We start from the raw sequence: 22,863 nt of genomic DNA on the forward strand, positions 1-22,863 counted from the left end.
TTTTTTTTAATTAAACTGCAGGTGAGGTCAACTATGGCACCAAAATAGGTTTTAGAATATGAAGTTTCAAGAGCAAAGGAAGGGGAGAAAGAGCATTTAAAAGTTATTAAGTGGGATTTTTTTTGCACTTATGGAAAAAATGAAATTTAAAGAAATATTCTGTAGCGTGTTGTAGTGTAGATTTAACTTATCCTGCATTACCACATCACAGTATGATTTTCAAAAGCAAATGTTAGAGCCATGATAGTGCTTACTCAGGAAAAGAGGGTTGTGATGGGGAGGGACACAGGTTACTGATAATATTTCATTTTGGGGGCTAGTTGGTGATTATACATATATTTGGTGGTGATTATTTGTTAAACAATATACAGGTAAAATGTACTTTTCCCAATGTATGTTATAGATTGGGGGATTTTTTTAATTGTAAAATATTCATAATATAAAACTTACCATCTTAATATTAAGTGTACAGTTCAGGAGCATTAGGTACATTCATATTGTTGTAGAACCATGACCATCAGCCATCTCCAGAACTTTTTCATCATTCCAAACTGAAACTTCATACCCAATAAAAATAACTGTCCTTTCCCTCCTCCTTCTATCCCTTGATAACCACTGTTCTGTTTTCTGTCTCTACTAATTTGACTATTCTAGGTACCTCATTTAAGTGGGATTGTACCATATTTGTCTTTTTGTGACTAGCGTTTTTGCGTAATGTCTTCAGAGTAGCATATATCAGAATTTCCCTCTTTTTTAAGGCTGACTAATATTCCATTATATGTATATACCACATTTTGTTTATTCACTCAGCAGTGGACATATGGACTGTTTCCTCAATGTATGTTAAATTTTTGAATTTTTTAAATGTGGCTTGAATTCCTACAACAGGACAACATTAAAGGAACAAGAAGCTTAAAAGCAAAAAGTTTATGCTATGAAATTAATGAATGTCAATGCAAAAGCTTATTTAAAACATAACAGCTGGTTTCCAACAACAAATGTCATTGAGTCCTGAAAACCATGACCAAATTTTGGCATGTTCTGTATAGTGAAGATTTGTATTGCCTTGCTAAAATTGTATTTTATTTTATTTCATTTTGAGACGGAGTTTTGCCCTTGTTGCCCAGGCTGGAGTGTAATGATGTGATCTCGGCTCATCGCAACCTCCGCCTCCCGAGTTCAAGTGATTCTCCTGCCTCAGCCTCCCGAGTACCTGGGATTACAGGCACGTGCCACCGTGCCAGGCTAATTTTGTATTTTTAGTAGAGATGGGGTTTCTCCATGTTGGCCAGGCTGGTCTCAAACTCCTGACGTCAGGTGATCTGCCCATCTCAGCCTCCCAAAGTGCTGGGATTACAGACATGAGCCACTGGGCCCAGCCAGCCTTGCTAAATTTTAAAGAAAAACCTCTTTGGGGGTACATTTACCCAATTTTGAGAATGAAAACCCTAATAATAATATCATATCACAATAAATAAGTCTTTGCCATTGAATAATATTCTACCACATTTCCAATTATTAAAGAAAAAACAGGTCAGGTATGGTGGCTCACACCTGTAATCCCAACGCTTTGGGAGACCAAGGCAGATCAGTTGACCCCAGCAGTTCAAGACCAGCCTGGGCAACATACAGAGACTCTCTCTCTACAAAAATTTTTAAAAATTAGCCTGGCATGGTGGTGTGTGCCTATAGTTGGGAGGCTGAGATGGGAGGATCACTTGAGCCCTCAAGGTGGAAGCTGCAGTGAGCTGTGATTGTGCCACTGTACTCCAGCCTGGGCAACAGAGCGAGACCCTGTCTCAAAAAAAAAAAAAGAAAGAAAAGGAAAAGAAAAGAAGAAAGAAAAGTATATATAAAATGTAGGATTATGTTGGAATTTTTTGTTGACTTAGACATTTAGTTGGAAGACTTGAATTTCCGAGTTCCGATTTCCCTCTCTAGGTTTTCTACATTATACTTGCAGGCAAACCAAAAGCACTCATTCTGTATCTCTGATTTATCACACTTTCGCCTGCCTTAGCTTTTCACTTACAGTTGTACTGACTGAGTTTAAGAAACTAAATCTTATTCTCAGATACTCTAGTTACTATGAATGTTGCCTTAGTAGTATGCAGTAGTATGGAGAAAGGTTTATGATATAATGTAAGAAAAAATGCAGAATATTACATTCTTGTATACATTAGAATCATAATCTTGAAGAACATGAATTTTAAAAATAAGGATGGAAATACAACAGTAAAACATAGACCTTTTTTCTTCTTGATTTTTCTGAAGTTGTTGTATACAAAATATGTTTGGGATTTGCCATGAATGTTAAATATTCCATTATAATAATGCCCTAGGCTGGATGTGGTGGCGCACTCCTGTAATCCCAGCACCTTGGGAGGCCGAGGTGGGCGGATCACGAGGTCAGGAGATCGAGACCATCCTGGCCAACATGGTGAAACCCCGTCTCTACTAAAAATACAAAAATTAGCTGGGCACGGTGGCACATGCCTGTAATCCCAGCTACTCGGGGGGCTGAGGCAGGAGAATCGCTTGAACCAGGGAGTCATCAGAGGTTGCAATGAGCCGAGATTGTGCCACTGCACTCCAGCCTGGAGCCAGAGCAAGACTCCGTCTCAAAATAATAATAATAATAGTAATAATGCCCTAATACTAAACTGTTGCGAAAAGAAAATAACTGGTTCTACTTATTTCAAGCATGTTTTTATAAAATGGAATCTGCATTGACGAAAAAAACACAAGAAGGGAATATAGCATGAGTCTGATGAAATTATAGAGGCTTTTTTTAAAAAAAAATTTTCTCTGTTTTCCAAATGTTCTTTAGTAGTTGTTACTTTTCATATACTTTCTTTTTCTTTTTTGAGATGGGTCTCACTGTGTTGTCCAAGCTGGAGTACAGTGATGCCATCACGGCTTGCTGCAGCCTTGAACTTCCTAGCTCAGGTGATCCTCTCACCTCAGCCTCCCAAGCTGGGACTACAGGCACATGCCACCATGCCTGGATGATTTTGGGGTTTTTTTGTTTTGTTTTGTTTTTTGGTTTTTTATTTTGTTTTGGTTTTGAGACACAGTCGCGTTCTCTCGCTCAGCCTGGAGTCCAGTGTTGCAATCTCGGCTCGTTGCAACCTCTGTCTCTGAGGTTCCAGTGATTTTCTGCCTCAGCCTCCCAAGTAGCTGGGATTATAGTCATGAGCCACTGCACCTGGCCTTGTGAAAATTTTAAAAGTAATCTATTTTTGTATTTTTTTCTTATTTTTCCCCAAAGATCTCACAAGTCAATTTTTTTTCTTCAATTTCTGTTGACCAGAATCCAGAAGTCATTAGAAATTTTTGCATTTTTCTTTTTTCTTTTTCTTTTTTTTTTTTTTTTTTTTTGAGACGGAGTCTCACTCTATCGCCAGGCTGGAGTGCAGTGGCACGATCTCGGCTCACTACAACCTTTGCTTCCTGGGTTCAAGTGATTCTCCTGCCTCAGGCTTCCAAGTAGCTGGGACTACAGGTGCCTGCCACCACACCCAGCAAATTTTTGTATTTTTAGTAGAGACGAGATTTCACCATGTTGGCCAGGATAGTCTCCATCTCTTGACCTCGTGATCCGCCCACTCGGCCTCCCAAAGTGCTGGGATTACAGGCGTGAGCCAGCGTGCCCAGCTACATTTTTTTTTCTTAATGAGAGTTCCCAAAACCTAGATTCGCCTCTACTTATGGTCATTTTGGAATTCGACTTAGAAGTATTGTAATTGCAGTAAGTACTTTAAAGGATTATATTTCATAACAATACGGAAAAACATGGACACCAATAACTCAAGTACAAAAAGCAAAGCAAATTATATATATGTAGTATGACTGCATACAAAATACAAATTCAGGCCGGGTGCATTGGCTCAGGGCTATAATTCCAGGATTTTGGGAGACCGAGACGGGCAGATCACTTGAGGTCAGGTGCTCGAGACCAGCCTGGCCAACATGGTAAAACCCCGTCTCTACTAAAAATACAAAAATTAGCCAGGCACAGTGGCGGGTGCCTGTAATCCCAGCTACTCAGGAGGCTGAAGCAACAGATTGCTTGAACCCAGAAGGCGGAGGTTGCAGTGAGCCAAGATCATGTAATTGCACTCCAGCCTGGGTAACAAAAGCGAAACTCCATATAATAATTATATGTATATATAATTTCAGCCAGGCACAGTGGGTTGTACCTGTAATCCCAGCATTTTGGGAGGCCAAGGTGGGTGGATCACTTGAGCCCAGGAGTTGGTGGATCAGCCTGGGCAACATGGCAAAAACTCATCTCTAATAAATGCAAAAAATTAACTGGGTGTGGTGATATGTGCCTGTGGTCCCAGCTACTTGAGAGACTATGGTGGGAAGATCACCTGAGCCCAGAAGGTCAAGGCTGCGGTGACCCATGATTGCACCACTACACTGCACTCCAGCCTGGGTGTCTCAAAATACATACATATAAATTTTTTATTTTTTTTAAAGTAAAGAATATATATGTGTGTGTGTGTGTGTGTGTGTGTATATATATATATATATATATAAATTTAAGGACCATGAGAGAATTTGAAAAATGAAAGCAATTTTTTTTTTTTTTTGAGAGGGAGTCTTACTCTGTCACCCAGGCTGGAGTGAAATGGTGCAATCTTGGCTCAACAACCACCACCTCCTGGGATCAAGCAGTTCTCCTGCCTCAGCCTTTCGAGTAGCTGGTACTACAGGGACTACAGGCATGTGCCACCATGCCTGGCTAATTTCTTTGTATTTTTAGTAGAGACAGGGTTTCACCATGTTGGCCAGGTTGGTCTCGAACTCCTGACCTCAGGTGATCCACCCCTCTCAGCCTCCTAAAGTGCTGGTATTACAGGCGTAAGCCACCGTGCCCAGCTGCAATAAATTGTTTTATTCATTTGTTCACTCACAAATATGTATTATGCAACTTTTATGTACCAGGTATTATATATATTTTTTTCATTTATTTTTACAGCTTTAGAAATTGGTTAAGTGTATTTGCAAGACTGTCTCGATAATCAAATGAAAATTTTCACAGGCCATTAATCTTATACTTTGTGTACTATGACAACCTAAAAGAGACAGAAATGTTTAACTCTCTGGGTTTCAGTGTTCTCACCTCTAAAATATGGAGGATGAGGTAGGTAGTCTCTAAATTTGTTTCTACTGTAGCATTCCATGGTTATATTCTCTACTCTTTCTTCCCAAACCATGCATTTCTTTCATTGTAATAAAACCATACAACCACAGGAAATTTTGCTGAAAAAAATCTAGTTTTCAACTGTAACAATTGGCTGTAACTTTACAGAAATTATAATCAGAAACAGTATTATGTTGTTTTATATAAATGGAAATTGGCTCTCTGATGATAGTTCCAGTTTCAAAATGAGGCAAATCACTGGTAACATTCACTGTTTTATTTCAGCAGGAAAAGAATTTTATTAATGTATATTTCTTTTAGATCTTAAAATTTTTGCCTAGAGACACTAACTTCAAAAACTTTCAAAGGAATGGTACAGAGGTGTGGATAAATTAGGTTGGTCTTTTAATAACTGGAATATGATGATTTTTCTGACTATGAAAGTTTTTTTTAATGACATTATAAAAAGTATAATGGGAAAAAGTTTGAGGGAGAAACTACAGAGAGGTGTGAGCATAAGTTTTATAGTCAAATAGAACTGAGATGGAATCCCTTTCATGAAACTCCTTTATGATCTTGTTTGGGCAGATTACTTAACCTCTCTGAACCTTAGTTTACTCATTTGAAAACTGAGGGTAATTTTATTGCCCAACACAGAAGGTTCAGTGAGGTTTAAATAAAATAATGGGAAAAAAGTTGTCTAGTATAGCACTTATAACATCGGTAAGTGGTACTTTTTTTTTTTTTTTTTTTTTTTTTTTGAGACAGGCTCTGGTTCTGTTGCCCAGGCTGGAGTACAGTGGTGCAATCCGGGCTCACTGCAACCTCCACCTCCTGGGCTCATTCGATCCTCTGACTTCAGCCTCCCTAGTAGCTGAAACTACAGGCGCACGCCACCATGCCCTGCTAATTTTTGTATTTTATTTTATTTTATCTATTTATGTTTTTAGATGGTGTCTCACTCTGTTGCCCAGGCTGGAGTACAGTGGCGCGATCTTGGCTCACTGCAACCTCTGCCTCCTGGGTTCAAGTGATTCTCCCGCCTCAGCCTCCTGAGTGGCTGGGATTACAGGTGCCTGCCACCACACTTGGCTAATTTTTTTTTTTTTTTTAGATGGATTCTAACTCTGTTGCCCAGGCTGGAGTGCAGTGGCATGGTCTCAGTTCACTATAACCTCCACCTCCCGGGTTCAAGTGATTCTCCTGCCTCAGCCTCGCAAGTAACTGGGATTACAGGTGCCCGCTATCATGCCTGGCTAATTTTTTGTATTTTTAGTAGAGACAGGGTTTCACCATGTTGGCCAGGCTGACCTCAAACTCCTGACCTCGTGATCTGCCCACCTCAACCTCCCAAAGTGCTGGGATTACAGGCGTGAGCCACTGTGCCCGGCTCACCTGGCTAATGTTTGTATTTTTTAGTAGAGACAGGGTTTCACTATGTTGGCCAGGCTGGTCTCAAACTCCTGACCTCAGGTAATCCATCCGCCTCCACCTCCCAAAGTGCTGGGATTATAGGCGTGAGCCACTGCGCCCAGCCTGAGTTTTGTATTTTTTTTTTTAAGAGACAGGGTTTTGCCATGTTGCCGAGGCTAATACTAAATATTAAATATTTGTGATACTGAGTTATTAAATATTAGGTATATAAAGCTAACCTTTCAGATATTTCATTAAGGAAACTGAATTTTAAAGAAATCAATTATCTATTTAACCAAGGATAGAGTGTTTTCCCAAATTTTGAAAGGACAGGCAGATGCTGTCAACTGAAATTCAAGAGCACATTCAGGCCGGGCACGGTGGCCCCTGCCTGTAATCCCTCCCTTTGGGAGGCCGAGGCAGGCAGATCACGTGAGGTCATGAGTTCAAGATCAGCCTGGCCAACACGGTGAAATCCCATCTCTACTAAAAATACAAAAAATTAGCTGGGCATGGTGGTGGTGCCTATAATCCCTCCCACTTGAGAGGCTGAAGCAAGAGAATCACTTGAGCCCAAGAAGTGGAGGCTGCAGTGAGCTAAGATCATGCCACTGCACTCCAGCCTGGGTGACAGAGTGAGACTCCATCTCAAAAAAAACAAAAAACAAAAAACAAAAACAAACAAAAAAGTACATTCAATCTCAATAGCAGTCCTCTCTAAGTGTCAGATTCCAAAGTGACTTTTGGCCAGGCACAGTGGCTCACACCTGTAATCCCAGCACTCTGGGAGGCCAAGGTGGGTGGATCACCTGAGGTCAGGAGTTTGAGACCATCCTGGCCAACATGGTGAAACCCTGTCTCCACTAAAAATACAAAAAATTAGCCGGGCATGGTGGTGGGCCCCTGTAATTCCAGCTACTCGGGAGGCTGAAGCAGGAGAATCACTTGAACCCAGGAGGTGGGAATTGTGGTGATCTGTGATCACGCCATTGCCCTCCAGCCTGGTCAGCAAGAGTGAAACCCCATCCCCCCCCCAAAAAAAGTGACTTTCGCTTTCTTCTTTCTATTTATTTCTCTAAATGTTGAACATTAAATATGTATTTCTTTCCTGTAAAAAGAAAAAATCGTTGTTTTTAAAGAATGAATTCAGCATTCAACTGTCTTATAAACATTAATCTAAAATAAAGACCAAGGGGCTGGGCGTGGTAGCTCACACCTGTAATCCCAGCATTTGGCGAAGCTGAGGTGAGAGGATCACATGAGACGAAGAGTTCAAGACTAGCCTGGGCAACATAGTGAGACTCTTCTCTACAAAAAACTTTTTTAAGATTAGCCATATGTGGTGGCCTGTACCTGTAGTTCTAGCTACTTGGGAGACTGAGGTGGGAGGATCACTTGAGCCCGTGAGTTCAAGGCTGCAGCAAGCTATGATCGTGCCAGCCTGGTGCACTCCAGCCTGGGTGACGAGCAAAAACCTGCAAACAAAATAAAGACCAAGGGAATTAGTATGCCATTTTAAATCTCTAGAAGACATGATGAATTTATGTATGAATGAATTAATAAATATTTAGTTGTCAGTAGGTATATGCAGTATGTTAGAATCAATAGTTAGATGCATCCAGAAGTTTGTCTAAAGGTGATCCCTGAAAGTAAAACTAGTAAGACTCAACATAAACTGGGTTAAATTAGCCACTAATAAGAATCTAGTCAGTATGATTTGATGTCTAAGAAGCTATAAAAAAATTACAACCTATTGGCCAGGCATGGCGGCTCACACTTGTAATCCCACACTTTGGGAGACGGAGGTGGGTGGATTGCTTGAGCCTAACTCTTCAAGACCAGCATGGACAGCATGGTGAAAACTTATCTCTTAAAAAAAAAAAAAATTAGCTGGGCATAGTGGTGTGTGCTTGTAGTCCCAGCTACTTCGGAGGCTGAGGTAGGAGGATCACTTGAGCCCAGGAGATGGAGGCTGCAGTGATCCATGATCACACCACTGTACTCTAGCCTGGGTGACAGAATGAGACCATGTCTCAAAAAAAAAAAAAAAAAAAAAAAAACCCACAAAACTACAACCTATTGATATTATTTTCTTCCTCTATTCTATTTTAATGCTTCAAATTAGTATTTCACATCGTATGATTGGTATTGTTAGTTATTGCTACTAACAATTTACCCCAAAACTTAGTGCCTTAAAACAACAAACATTGATTGTCTCACAGTTTCTGTGAGTCAGGAATCTGGGTGCTGATTAGCTGGGTGCCTCTAGCTCAGGGTCACTCATGAAATCAGTGGGAAGATCTACTTCCAAGCTCACCCATGGTTGTTGGAAGGACTTAGTTGAGGTGTCGGACTGAATAACTCAGTTCCTCACGACTTTTCACTGAAAGTTTCTCCATAGGGCAGCTCACAACATACCAATTGCCTTTCCTCAGAGCAAAGAACAAGAGAAGAAGCTACTGTCTTTTTGTAACCTAATCTCTGAAGTGGCATACAGTAATTAATACTTCTACATCCACTTGTTAGAAGTGAATTATTTAGGCTGGGCACAGTGGCTCATGCCTGTAATCCCAGCACTTTGGGAGGCCAAGGCGGGTGGATTGCTTGAGGCCAGGAGTTCGAGACCAGCCTGGCCAACATGGTGAAACCCTGTCTCTACTAAAATACAAAAATCAGCTGGGCGTGGTGGCGCATGTCTGTAATCTCAGCTACTTGGGAGGCTAAGGCTGGGGAATAGCTGGAACCTGGGAGGCAGAGGTTTCAGTGAGCTGAGATCTCACCACTGTACTCCAACCTGGGCGACAGAGCAAGACTCCCTCTGGGGGGAAAAAAAAGTGAGTTACTCAGTCCAACCTATATACAAGGGGAAGGGATCACACAAGCTGTAAACAGTAGGAGGCAGGGATCATTGGGGGTCATGTCACAGGGGTCATACCCTACTACAGGTGTAAAAACATTCATCAAACTTTACTCTGCTTGCTCTGATGTCATCACTATATTCTGAATGTAATTTTATTTTATATATGAGTTGTCTACAAGGAGAGAAAGTATACTAACTAGCACACAGGTATTCCTCATCATTTATTACATTAATATTTTTACATGCTTGAATTTTGTCATTTGTTGGACTTGTGATTTGGGTTACTGTGATTCCATGTCCCTAATACTAGTCAGTATCTGAACCTGAACTTAGGACCAGACCCAGGACTATAGTTCTGCCTTGAGATGGCCTACCTGAGCAGTTAGGAGGCTGCTCTGGGCAGCAGAAGTGACAATATAGAATGCATACTTGAAAAAAAATGCATACATGGGCCAGGCACATAACTTGGGCTACGTTACTTGTGTATAAGCAAATTTTGGTGTAAGAAACATTTCTCCCAACACAACATCAAATTCTATAGTTCTATTAAAATACATACCTGTGTACCTTAAGAACTAGATGACTTAATTTCTCAGTGCAGTATCTACAAAAAGATAATGCACACACAGACACAGACACACACAAATAAGTGCATGTGTAACAGGTAAAATCTGAATAAGCTCTATGGATTATACCAGTCTCAACTGCCTGATTTTAATATTGTGTTATAGCTGTGTAAAATGTCAACATTTGGCTGGGCACGGTGGCTCATGCCTGTAATCCCATCACTTTGGGTGGCCATGGTGGGCCGATCACTTGAGGTCAGGAGTTCGAGATCAGCCTGGCCAACATGATGAGACCCCTCATCTCTATTAAAAATAAAATAAAATAAAAAATTAAAAAAGCCGGGCATGGTGGCATGCACCTGTAAACCCAGTTACTCGGGAGGCGGAGGTAGGAGAATTACTTGAACCCGGGAGACAGAGGTTGCAGTGAGCCAAGGTAGTGCCACTGCACTCCAGCCTGGGCAACAGAGGGAGACCACGTCTCAAAAAAAAAAAAAAAAAAAAAAAAAAAAAAAAAAAAAGTCAACATTTGCAGAGGCTGGAGGAAGGGTACATAGGAATTCCCTATATGTTTCTTTGCAACCTCCTGTGAACATGTAACTTTTTTTTTTTCCTAAGATGTAGTCTTGCTCTGTCACCCAGGCTGGAGTACAGTGGCTGGATCTTGGCTCGCTGTAACCTCCATCTCCCAGGTTCAAGCAATTCTGCTTCAGCCTCCTGAGTAGCTGGGATTACAGGCACAAGCCACCACGCCTGGCTATTTTTTGTATTTTTAGTGCAGACAGGGTTTCATCATGTTGGCCAGCCTGGTCTTGATCTCCTGACCTCGTGATCCAATTGCCTCAGCCTCCCAAAATGAAAAATTTTTTTTGACAAATAATCTGTTCCCAAAGAAAATTTAGCCCTCAACCTCTTCTGTAATTTATTTATTTATCTTTCAATGTAATTATATTGTAAAGCCTTACTTGCTGCTGGACGCAGTGGCTCACGCCTGTAATCCCAGCACTTTGGGAGGCCAAGGCGAGTGGACTATGAGGTCAGGAGTTCGAGACCAGCCTGGCCAACATGGTGAAACCCCGTCTCTACTAAAAATACAAAAGTTACCCTGGCGTGGTGGCAGGCGCCTGTAATCCCATCTACTTGGGAGGCTGAGGCAGAGAATTGCTTGAACCTGGGAGGTGGAGTTTGCAGTTAGCCAAGATCGCTCCAGTGTACTCCAGCCTGGGTGACAGAGCAAGACTCCATCTCAAAAAAAAAAAAAAAAAAAAAAAAAAAATTCTTACTTGCATAATATTGACTTAAAACTAAAAAGTATTAATAAGAAAAGAGGCCAGGCACAGTGGCTCACGCTGGAAATCCCAACACTTTGGGAGGCTGAGGTGGGCAGATCACGAGGTCAGGAGAGCGTGACCATCCTGGCCAACATGGTGAAACTCCGTCTCTACTAAAAATACAAAAATTAACTGGGCGTGGTGGCACACACCTGTAGTCCCAGCTACTCAGGAGGTTGAGGCAGGAGAATCGCTTGAACCGGGGAGGCAGGGGTTGCAGTGAGCCGAGATCACGCCACTGCACTCCAGCATGGCAACAGAGGGAGACTCTATCTCAACAAATAAATAAGAGGCCAGACACAGTGGCACATGCCTGTAATCACAACTCTTTTGGAGGCTGAGGCAGGAAGATTGCTTAAGCTCAGAAGTTTGAGACCCAGCCTGAATAACATAGTGAGACCCTGTCTCTGCAAAGAAAAATCTTTTTTAATTAGCCAGGCATGGTGTTGCATGCCTGTGGTCCCAACTACTCAGGAGGCTGAGGTGGGAGGATTGCTTAAGTCCAGGGATCACCTGTGCCTGGGAGATCAAGGCTGCAGTGAGCTATGATCGCACCACGGTACTCCAGCCTGGGCAACAGAGCAAGACCCTGTCTCAAAAATTAATTAATTAATTAATATTTAAAAAATAAAATATCCGGCCGAGCGTGGTGGCTCACCCCTCTAATCCCAGCACTTCGGGAGGCCGAGGGGGTTAGATCACGAGGTCAAGAGATCCAGGCCGGGCGCGGTGGCTCATGCCTGTAATCCCAGCACTTTGGGAGGCTGAGGCGGGCAGATCATGAGGTCAGGAGATCAAGACCATCCTGGCTAACGTTGAAACTCTGTCTACTAAAAATACAAAAAAATTAGCTGGGCGTGGTGGCTGGTGCCTGCAGTACCAGCTATTCAGGAGGCTGAGGCAGGAGAATGGCGTGAAACCAGGAGGCAGAGCTTGCAGTGAGCTGAGATCGCGCCACTGCGCTCCAGCCTGGGCAACAGCGTGAGACTCCGTCTCAAAAAAAAAAAAAAAAAAAGAGATCGAGACCGTCCTGGCCAACATAGCGAAACCCTGTCTCTACTAAAAATACAAAAAATTAGCTGGGCGTGGTGGCATGCGCCTGTAGTCCCAGCTCCTCGGGAGGCTGAGGCAGGAGAATCGCTTGAACCCGGGAGGCAGAGGTTGACGTGATAGATCGCGCCACTGCACTCCAGTGTGGCAAAAGAGTAAGACTCTGTCTCAAAAATAAAATTAGGCCGGGCGCGGTGGCTCACACCTGTAATCCCAGCACTTTGGGAGGCTGAGGCGGGCGGATCACGAGGTCAGGAGATCGAGACCATCCTGGCTAACACGGTGAAACCCCGTCTCTACTAAAAATACAAAAAATTAGCCGGCGCGGTGGCGGGCACCTGTAGTCCCAGCCTCGAGGCTGAGGCAGGAGAATGGCGTGAACCCGGGAGGCGGAGCTTGCCGTGAGCTGAGATGCGGCCACTGCACTCCAGCCTGGGTGACAGAGTGAGACTCCGTCTCAAAAAATAAATAAATAAATAAATAAAATAAAATAAAATAAAATAAAATATCCCGCTCCTTAAAAAGTTTATTTTAAGACAAAGTAAAGAGATATGAATACTTATGGAGCATTTTGTCAAGCATGAAAGTTATGTCTAAAAGGTAAAATGAAACTGTTTAGATCAAAGTCACTGTTGTGTATCAAAAGGAAAATCATGGTTAACTTAGCAGTACAGCATGGAAATTTCCACAGCCGTTTGGTAAAAGCAGATTTACCATTTGTCAGTTATTTAGTAAATGTTCCTCCCTCTATATATACATCTATCCTTCAATCCATCCATTCATCCAACCATGTCCTCTATCTTGAATTTGCAGACCATTGTCACTTCTTCTGTCCATCAAATCTCCCTCTGACTCACTCTTACAGACACTTGTCATTGAATTTAAGGACCACCCAGATAATCCAGGACAAGCTCCTATTCTAAAAGTCCCTCGGCCGGGCGCGGTGGCTCAAGCCTGTAATCCCAGCACTATGGGAGGCCGAGACGGGCGGATCACGAGGTCAGGAGATCGAGACCATCCTGGCTAACCCGGTGAAACCCCCTCTCTACTAAAAAAATACAAAAAACTAGCCGGGCGAGGTGGCGGGCGCCTGTAGTCCCAGCTACTCCGGAGGCTGAGGCAGGAGAATGGCGTAAACCCGGGAGGCGGAGCTTGCAGTGAGCTGAGATCTGGCCATTGCACTCCAGCCTGGGCAACAGAGCGAGACTCCGTCTCAAAAAAAAAAAAAAAAAAAAGTCCCTCATCACATCTTTTCACATAAGGTGGTATTAACTCTTTTGCCATATGACATGATATCCATAGGTTTGCGGGATTAGGACATGGACATATCTTTCTAGGTACCAACATTCAGCCCACTATAAAGTCATTATCTATAGAGAATTTTAGAATAATAGCAAAACTGACTAAAAGTCCACCTATTTTATTATCACCATGTGCAGCCAATTTTATTTATATTATAGTTATTTATTTATTTATTTAGAGACAGAGTTTCACTCTTGTTGCCCAGGCTGGAGTGCAATGGCATGATCTCGGCTTACTGCAACCTCCACCTCCTGGGTTCAAGTGATTCTCCTGCCTCAGCCTCCCAGGTAGCTAATTTTTGTATTTTTAGTAGAGACGGGGTGTCTCCATGTTGGTCAGGCTGGTCTCAAACTCCCGATCCCAGATGATCTGCCTGCCTCACCTCCCAAAGTGCTGGGATTACAGGCATGAGCCACCACACCTGGACTATTTTATTTATTTTTATTTATTTATTTATTTATTTGGAGACAAGATGTTACTCTGTCACCCAGGCTGGAGTGCAGTGGTGCAGTCTTGGCACACTGCAGCCTCAATCTTACAGGCTTAAGTGATCCTCCCATCTCAGCCTCCCAAAGAGCTGGAACTACAGGCATGGGGCACCATGCCTGGCTAATTTCCGGTTTTTTTGTTTGTTTGCTTTTGGAGAGACAGTGTCTCACTATGTTGCCCTGTCTGGTCTTAAACTCCTGAGCTCAAGCAATCTTCCTGCCTCAGCCTCCCAAAGTGCTGAGATTACAGGTGTGTGCCACCTGCCCAGCTGGCAATTTTATTTATTTATTTATTTATTTATATTATTATTATTTGAAACAGAGTCAGCGTGACGGAGTCTTTCTCTGTCACCTAGGCTGGAGGGCAGCGGCGGGAGCTCAATCTCTGCTCACAGCAACCTCTGCCTCCCAGGTTCAAGTGATTCTCCTGCCTCAGCCTCCCTAGTAGCTGGGATTACAGGCATGCTCCACGATGTCTGGTTAATTTTGTATTTTTAGTTGAGACGGGGTTTCGCCATGTTGGCCAGGTTGGTCTCAAACTCTTGACCTCAAGTGATCCTCCAGCCTTGGCCTCCCAATGTGCTGGGATTATAGGCCTGGGCCACCATGCCCCACCTCCAGCTGGTAATTTTAATTATCAGTGATGATAAAATACTCCCCATGGGAGCAGGCCACTCCCAGCCACCCCCCTTCTTGGTGCGCCACTACTGAATATTCCAATGCAAGCTATTTGGCCTGCCTTAACTTTTCAGGGCCAAATACTGCAAAAGACAATTTGGTTGCTCATCACCCCCTAATCTTGGTATGACTGACTCTCCATCCTTTAGGAATCAATAAATGTCACCTCCTCAAGGAAAGTTGCCCTAAATATCCTATCCAGCAAGGCTGGTTCAACATACGCAAATCAATAAACGTAATCCAGCATATAAACAGAACGAAAGACAAAAATTGCATGATTATCTCAATAGGTGCAGAAAAGGCCTTTAACAAAATTCAACAGCCTTCATGCTAAAAACTCTCAATAAATTGAGTATTGATGGGACGTATCTCAAAATAATAAGAGTTATTTATGACAAACCCACAGCCAATATCATACTGAATGGGCAAAAACTGGAAGCATTCCCTTTGAAAATTGGCACAAGACAGGGATGCCCTCTCTCACCACTCCTATTCAACATAGTGTTGGAAGTTTTGGCCAGGGCAATCAGGCAGTAGAAAGAAATAAAGGGTATTCAATTAGGAAAAGAGGAAGTCAAATTGTCCCTGTTTGCAGATGACATGATTGTATATTTAGAAAACCCCATCATCTCAGCCCAAAATCTCCTTAAACTGATGAGCAACTTCAGCAAAGTCTCAGGATACAAAATCAATGTGCAAAAATCACAAGCATTCTTATACACTAATAACAGACAAACAGAGAGCCAAATCATGAGTGAACTCCCATTCACAATAGCTTCCAAGAGAATAAAATACCTAGGAATCCAACTTACAAGGGATGAGAAGGACGTCTTCAAGGAGAACTACAAACCGCTGCTCAACGAAATAAAATAGGACACAAACAAATGGAAGAACATTACATGCTCATGGATAGGAAGAATCAATATCGTGAAAATGGCCATGCGGCCCAAGGTAACTTATAGATTCAATGCCATCCCCATCAAGCTACCAATGAATTTCTTCACAGAATTGGAAAAAAACTACTTTAAAGTTCATATGGAACCAAAAAAGAGCCCTCATTGCCAAGACAATCCTAAGCCAAAAGAACAAAGCTGGAGGCATCACGCTACCTGACTTCAAACTATACTATAAGGCTATAGTAACCAAAACAGCATGGTACTGGTACCAAAATAGAGATATAGACCAATGGAACAGAACAGAGCCCTCAGAAATGATACCACACATCTACAACCATCTGATCTTTGACAAACCTGACAAAAACAAGAAATGGGGAAAGGAGTCCCTATTTAATAAATGGTGCTGAGAAAACTGGCTAGCCATATGTAGAAAGCTGAAACTGAATCCCTTCCTTACACCTTATACAAAAATTAATTCAAGATGGATTAAAGATGTAAATATTAGTCCTAAAACCATAAAAACCCTAGAAGAAAACCTAGGTAATACCATTCAGGACATAGGCATGGGCAAGAACTTCATGCCTAAAATACCAAAAGCAATGGCAACAAAAGCCAAAATTGGCAAATGGGATCTAACTAAACTAAAGAGCTTCTTCACAACAAAAGAAACTACCATCAGAGTGAACAGGCAACCTACAGAATGGGAGAAAATTTTTGCAATCTACTCATCTGACAAAAGGCTAATATCCAGAATCTACAAAGAACTCAAATTTACAAGAAAAAAACAACCCCATCAAAAAGTGGGCAAAGGATATGAACAGACACTTCTCAAAATAAGACATTTATGCAGCCAACAGACACATGAAAAAATACTCATCATCACTGGCCATCAGAGAAATGCAAATCAAAACCACAATGAGATACCATCTCACACCAGTTAGAATAGCGATCATTAAAAAGTCAGGAAAGATCAGGTGCTGGAGAGGATGTGGAGAAACAGGAACACTTTTAGACTGTTGATGGGACTGTAAACTAGTTCAACCATTGTGGAAGACAGTGTGGCGATTCCTCAAGGATCTAGAACTAGAAATACCATTTGACCCAGTCATCCCATTACTGGGTATATACCCAAAGGATTATAAATCATGCTCCTATAAAGACACATGCACTCATATGTTTATTGTGGCACTGTTCACAATAGCAAAGACTTGGAACCAACCCAAATGTCCATCAATGATAGAGACTGGATTAAGAAAATATGGCACATATACACCATGGAATGCTATGCAGCCATAAAAAAGGGTGAGTTCATGTCCTTTGTAGGGACATGGATGCAGCTGGAAACTATTCTCAGCAAACTATCACAAGGACCAAATACCAAACACCTCATGTTCTCACTCATAGGTGGGAATTGAACAATGAGAACACTTGGACACAGGGTGGGGAGCATCACACACCAGGGCCTGTCGTGGGGTGTGGGGAGTGGGGAGGGATAGCAATAGGAGATATGCCTAATGTAAATGATGAGTTAATGGGTGCAGCACACCAGCATGGCCCATGTATACATATGTAACAAACCTGCACGTTGTGCACATGTACCCTAGAACTTAAAGTATAATTAAAAAAAAAAAAAGAGGCCGGGCGCGGTGGCTCAAGCCTGTAATCCCAGCACTTTGGGAGGCCAAGACGGGCGGATCACGAGGTCAGGAGATCGAGACCATCCTGGCTAACACGGTGAAACCCCGTCTCTACTAAAAAATACAAAAATCTAGCCGGGCGAGGTGGCGGGCGCCTGTAGTCCCAGCTGCTCGGGAGGCTGAGGCAGGAGAATGGCGTAAACCCAGGAGGCGGAGCTTGCAGTGAGCTGAGATCCGGCCACTGCAGTCCAGCCTGGGCAACAGAGCAAGACTCCGTCTCAAAAAAAAAAAAGAAAAAAAAGAAAAAAAAAAACCTATCCAAACCCTAAGTACCATCCCCCACTTATTTCCTGTATTTCTTTCACTCCACTCACTGAAATTTGTAGTTATTTTATTTATAAGTTAACTTTTTCATCTCCCTTACTAGTCTGTGAGCTCCTATACTTGTCTGTCATGTTCTAAGTTATCCCCAGAGCCTAGCACAGTGCCTGGCACATGGTAGATGCTCAATATATGTCTATTACCACTGTATTCTCCTCAGTTTCTGTGCTGCCAGCAAAGTGCATTTGCTCAACATTGGACAAATCCTTCATTCTTCATCTCCTGTCCATTACTAAAATAAAATAGCTGCTTGTTGTCTAAGATTGGTGAAATAGCCATTTAGCAGCGTAATTCAGAAACAGCTGCAGCGTCATGGATCTTAGTAAAGTTGTTTTCTCTCATTCCAAACTCCAACTCAGGCGTGATTAGGAATGTTTTATTCTGAAAACTCATGGAGATACAGTAAGATTGAATCATAAAATAAACTATAAATGTAGCATGAACATTTGAAAAGGGACCTATATATTTTGCTCAGGCACCGTATTAGGAACGATGGGAACCCAGTTAGGACCCCAAACTTGTCAAGTTCCAAACATAAATCATCAACTTCCTCTCTAAACCACATGCTCCTCTTAATTTCTTTCAGCATTTCTTTTCAGTAACATAACTGCTCACCTGGTTAGTTCTCCAGGCTCAATTCTGGGATTTCTTTTCTTTCCTTTTTTCCCCTACCCTCTTATTGGTGCTGGTATGCGCTCTCTTTTCTACTCTCTACATTGTCTTCCTAGGAGATCTTACCCATTTCCAGGGCTAAAATATTATCCCAGTAGTGTTCACTCCTAGTATATGTCCCCAGTCCTCTCCTCTGAGCTCCAGACATGCACCTGTCCAGCTGTGATATCTTTTTAGATACATCACAAGCATTTCAAATTTATCATGTCCAAAACCAAACTCTGGCCAGCTGCCGTGGCTCATGCCTATGATCCCAGCACTTTGGGACGCTGAGGTGGGCAGACCACTTGAGGTCAGGAGTTTGAGACCAGCCTGGCCAACATGGTGAAACCCCGTCTCTACTAAAAATACAAAAATTAGCCCAGCTTGGTGTCACGCACCAGTAATTCCAGCTACTCAGGAGGCTGAGGCAGGAGAATCACTTGAACCCGGGAGACAGAGGTTGCAGTGAACCAAGATCATGCTACTGTACTCCAGCCTAGGTGACAAGAACAAAACTCCATCTCAAAACAAATCAAAACAAGACCAACAAACAAAAAAAAACTCTTAGTTTTTCTTCTCCAAATCCCTTTCTCTCTGATCTTCACCATCTGTAATGATACCACCGTTCCCCAGTGACTTGCTCCAGAAAGTTGGGAGTCATACTTGTTTCTTCTTTTTCTTCCACCCCTTCAACTAGTTCATTGATAAGATCTATCAACTCTACTTACAAATATATACTAATTGGATTTTCTTCCTTCTATCTCCTCTACATCCTAGTCTAAGCTACAATAGTCTCCCAATAGGTCTCTCTGCTTTCATTCTTTTGTTGCCCCCTCAATCTTGGTGTCATCCTATCTACCTTCATTCTCCAACTCCTACCCATTCCCCCACAAAACACATGGAGTAATCTTAAAACATGAATCTAATCACTCCATTCCACTCTAACCTCATTTTATCTCACTCTCTGCTCAACCACTGTGTCACCACCATTCATCATGACTTTTACGTCTTTGCACAAGTCAGAGCCTTAGTACATTCTGTTTATTCTGCTCTTCCCATAGTACATTCCTGCTCTTCTTAAGGCTTGATTTAAGTGCCACTTCAAATAATCTTTTCCTTCCTGTCTTGTCAAAGTATTTCTTGCCTGTCCTACTCTTATTTGCATTTATTGTATCCTATACATTTTCTTCATAACACCTTATGTAATTAATATATTTGATTAATTTTCCTCCCTGGAAGCTATGTGTTGTCTGTTTATGTATATCTAGCTCCTAGTGCAGTGTCTAGCATACAACAGGTATTTAATCGCTTGTTGAACAATTAAGTTGCCCTATTCTGTTTTGGCCTATAGGTTACAAGTGTGATACATTTGCACAACGTTGCGCAGAGGAAGAAAAAAGATTTTTTTGAGACAGGGTCTCACTCTGTTGCCCAGGCAGTGGGGCAGTCATAACTCACTGCAACCTCCACCTCCCCAGGCTCAGGTGATCCTCACACCTCAGCCTCCTGAGTAGTGGGGACTAGAGGCACACGCCACCATGCCTGGCTGATTTTTTCTATCCCCACGCCACCATGCCTGGCTGTTTTTTCTATTTTTGTAGAGATGAGATCGCTCTACGTTGCCCAGGCTGGTTGCAAACTCCTGGAGTCAAATGATCCACCGGCCTCGACCTCGGCCTCCCAGAGTGCTGTGATTACAGGCGTGAGCCACTGAGCCCAGCCATAAGGAAGACATTCTTATTCCTTCATTTCATGTCCATTGCTTCTAAAAAGTCACATGTCTGAGACTAATGACAGAGAGAGCCACTTATCTCCATAGTGCAGAAATAGCTGCAGTGTCATGGATCTTAGTGAAGATAATATCTTTCCCCACGATTAGGAAAATTCCATACTGAATCTTATAGAAATTTCATTTAACAACTGAATCATAAAATACAGGAAGGATTAATAGCATAAGGGGGTAGAACAGAAAAGTTTTACCTGGCACAATAAGATATTTTCTTTAAACTAACTTCCGAGATAACTCTACAGATATTTCTTTTTGCACACTTTCAAATCATCTCACAAAAATAGACAACATCTGTGGCCTGTGCTGGTCAGAAGTACGAAAGTTGTTTACAGAGGCATAATTAACCCACCAAGAGACCTTCATTTCCATAAAGAGGGGAGGCAAACTAATTTCAGATAAATCTGGTGTAGTAATTTCACCTAACAAAAAAGTGAGACTACATTTACCACTCTCTCGAATCTTACACAAGATGACAGTGTCCAAAGCAGTGTCTCTACCCCAACTATACTTCAGAGCTGTTTTGCTTACCAGGGCTTCCCAGCAACCAGGCCTCATCTGCTATCCCTCAAGCACACACTCTTTGGGCTATCAAAGCTATAATAGCATTCGAACAATAACAAAAAGTCCTCAGATTTCCTTATTGTCTATCTTTGAACAGTTCAAAGAGCTTCCACATTTATTTTTTTCGTAATGCTTTCTCTGTCACACTGTGACGTAAGAAAATCTAAGATTAGAGAATCTGAAGTTCAAATGGTTTGTTCAAAGCTGCAGTGAAATTACATACCACAATCAGAATCCATTCTCTCAGTTCCCACTAGACCATGTAGCTTCCCAAGGGATTTGAAACCTTTTATGAAAAAATGTTAAAACTACATATAATTATGAGTCTTGAGCATTTTTTTCTAACCTTCTTCACACAGAAAAAAAAATGTTATTTTGTGGTTTTTAAATAAAATGGCTTTGTGAGGACAAACTTCTAAATTGCCTCATTCCAAATTCACATTGAAATGATCAAAGGAATAAAAATAGAGGGAAAATTTTCCATATGCCAGAAACTTTGAGGAATTTCTGCTAGTTAGAATGTGGAAGGTCCCAATTAGAAGGAGAGGTCAGTTCAAGATTCTATTTCTATAAAATATCTTATCACCCCGTTAGAGTTCTATGAACACCGCATTACTCAGGGTTGTAGACTAGGTGAGGGCAGTGGTAAGGGAAGATAGGGGATATACTAAGACCCATTCCAGTTCTTTTTTTTAGACAGTCTTGCTCTGTTGCTCAAGCTGGAATGCAGTGGCACAGTCTCAGCTCACTGCAACCTCCACCTCCCAGGTTCCAGCAATTCTCCTGCCTCAGCCTCCTGAGTAGCTGGGATTAACAGGCATGCGACACCATGCCTGGCTGTTTTTGTATTTTTAGTAGAGACTAGGTTTCACCATGCTGGTCAGACTGGTCTCGAACTCCTGACCTCAAAAGATCAGCCCCCCAAAGTGCTGGGATTACAGGCGTGCACCACCGCGCCTAGTCACGTTCCAGTTTCTTTTTTTTTTTTTTTTTTTTTTTGAGACGGAGTCTTGCTCTGTCGCCCAGGCTGGGGTACAGTGGCCGGATCTCAGCTCACTGCAAGCTCCACCTCCCGGGTTTACGCCATTCTCCTGCCTCAGCCTCCTGAGTAGCTGGGACTACAGGCGCCCGCCACCTCGCCCGGCTAGTTTTTTGTATTTTTTAGTAGAGATGGGGTTTCACCGTGTTAGCCAGGATGGTCTCGATCTCCTGACCTCGTGATCCGCCCGTCTCGGCCTCCCAAAGTGCTGGGATTACAGGCTTGAGCCACGGCGCCCGGCCGTCACGTTCCAGTTTCTAACAGAACTCTCCGCAATCCTCATTTAAGTATTATTGAAAGGTGGTCAAGCATAGACCTCTTTATGTTAAGATGAGCAAGTGGTAGTCAGGCTCAGTGCTTCATGTCTGTAATCCCAGCATTTTGGGAGGCTAAGGCAGGAGGATCACTTGAGGCCAGGAATTCTAGACCAGCCTGGGCAAGATAACGACACTCTGTCTCTATGTCCCAGCTACTTAGAAGCCTGAGGTGGGAGGATCACTTGAGCCAGGAAGGTAGAGGCCACAACGAATCATGATTGTTTCACTGCACTACAGCCTGGGTGACAAAGTGAGACTGTCTCAAAAAAAAAAAAAAAAAAAAAAAAAGAGCAAATGGAAAAAAATCATAGGACTATGAAAAGATGCTGGCCGGGCGCGGTGGCTCAAGCCTGTAATCCCAGCACTTTGGGAGGCCGAGACGGGCGGATCACGAGTTCAGGATATCGAGACCATCCTGGCTAACACGGTGAAACCCCGTCTCTACTAAAATACAAAAAAAATTAGCCGGGCGAGGTGGCGGGCGCCTGTACTCCCAGCTACTCGGGAGGCTGAGGCAGGAGAATGGCGTGAACCCGGGAGGCGGAGCTTGCAGTGAGCTGAGATCCGGCCACTGCACTCCAGCCTGGGCAACAGAGCAAGACTCCGTCTCAAAAAAAAAAAAAAAAAAAGGCCGGGCGCGGTGGCTCAAGCCTGTAATCCCAGCACTTTGGGAGGCCGAGACGGGCGGATCACGAGGTCAGGAGATCGAGACCATCCTGGCTAACACCGTGAAACCCCGTCTCTAC

At 42.7% G+C, this 22,863-nt stretch overlaps 1 protein-coding gene across 1 annotated transcript in view; it reads left to right on the forward strand.

The window, feature by feature from the left end:
- TP53I13 (tumor protein p53 inducible protein 13) overlaps positions 1-22,863 on the forward strand; it is a 343,577-nt gene that overhangs the window by 54,479 nt on the left and 266,235 nt on the right. The gene's annotated exons all lie outside the window — the stretch shown is intronic.

The sequence above is a fragment of the Macaca thibetana genome, chromosome 16 (assembly GCF_024542745.1).
Source record: "Macaca thibetana thibetana isolate TM-01 chromosome 16, ASM2454274v1, whole genome shotgun sequence".
In the NCBI taxonomy this organism is placed as follows: Eukaryota; Metazoa; Chordata; class Mammalia; order Primates; family Cercopithecidae; genus Macaca; species Macaca thibetana.